Raw genomic sequence first — 1309 nt, forward strand, 5'->3', positions numbered from 1 at the left:
TCATAAGCCTTTTCAAAATCCACTTTGAAGAGAAAAATTTGCATTTTCTTCTTTTTGGCATGATTCACGATCTCATTTGCTATCAAGCAACCATCCAACATTTGTCTACCCGGGATGTAGGCAGATTGATTGCCACTGACGAGCTTGCTCATAACCTTTACCAATCTGTTGGTTAGAAGCTTAGCAATTATTTTGTACATACAACYAAGTAAACATATGGGCCTATAGTCCGAGACGTCCAAGGGATCAWTTTTTTTGGGAATTAAGGCGATAAAAGAAGCATTGCATCCCTTGGTTATCCTGCCCGAAAATTCAAAAAATTTAACCGCCTCAATTATAGACCTGCCAACCACTGGCCAAAATTTCTTAATGAAATTAAAATTTAGGCCATCAGGCCCTGGAGCTTTCGACCCATTACAAGACCAAACAACCTCTTTTATTTCCATAGCGGAAAAAGACGATTCCAGAAGATCGGCTTCAGAAGCCGATAGTTTAGCAAAAAAAGGACAGATGAACTTTGGTCTAGAGGAACAAGGCTCTTTGAATATGTCAGCAAAGTGCTGTAAGAAAACACTTTTGACAACCAAAGGATCCGAAATCCAAACACCTTCGCAAATAATTCCTTTAATGTTGTTCCTTCTCCGACGAAAGTTAATTAAATTGTGAAAAAATTTGGAATTTTCATCCCCTTCTAAAGCCCATTTGGAGCGCGATTTTTGTTGGTTRTTCAACATTGTTCGATTGTCCAAAARCATCARATCAAAAATCCATTCGTCTCTTTTTTGGCAATCAACATTTGAAATACCCCCYTTTTCAGCTTTAGAGTCCCAGTCAAACAAGGCTTTGAGTATCTCATCTTTCTTTTTTGATTCGTTGGCTAAGAAAATTTTTGACCACAATCTCAAGTCATTTTTAAGAGCTTTTACCTTCTCCTTTAAGACGAAATCARCATCCCCAAGARAAGAGCTTGAAGACCAAGAGGAAAKGACCGTTTTTTGAAAATCATCAATACCCAACCATGAGTCAAAAACTCTGAATGGTTTAGGCCCCAAAGAAAGATCATTAACTTTCAAAAGAATAGGGCAATGATCGGAAATATCTATACTATCTTATAAAACATTTGGTTAAAACTCTTAAAACCTTTCATCCCTATCCGATTCCATCCCATATTTGAATTCGTGTAATTAACTGTAGATAAACACGATCAAATACAGGATAAACATCTCATTTTAAATATAAAAAAATCGAAAATATAATTAGGATAATCATTGAGTTCTAACAGAATACTTAATTATTATCTTTATAAAAT

Source organism: Cynara cardunculus, assembly GCF_001531365.2.
Source record: "Cynara cardunculus var. scolymus isolate 2C chromosome LG 3, CcrdV1, whole genome shotgun sequence".
Classification (NCBI taxonomy): domain Eukaryota; kingdom Viridiplantae; phylum Streptophyta; class Magnoliopsida; order Asterales; family Asteraceae; genus Cynara; species Cynara cardunculus.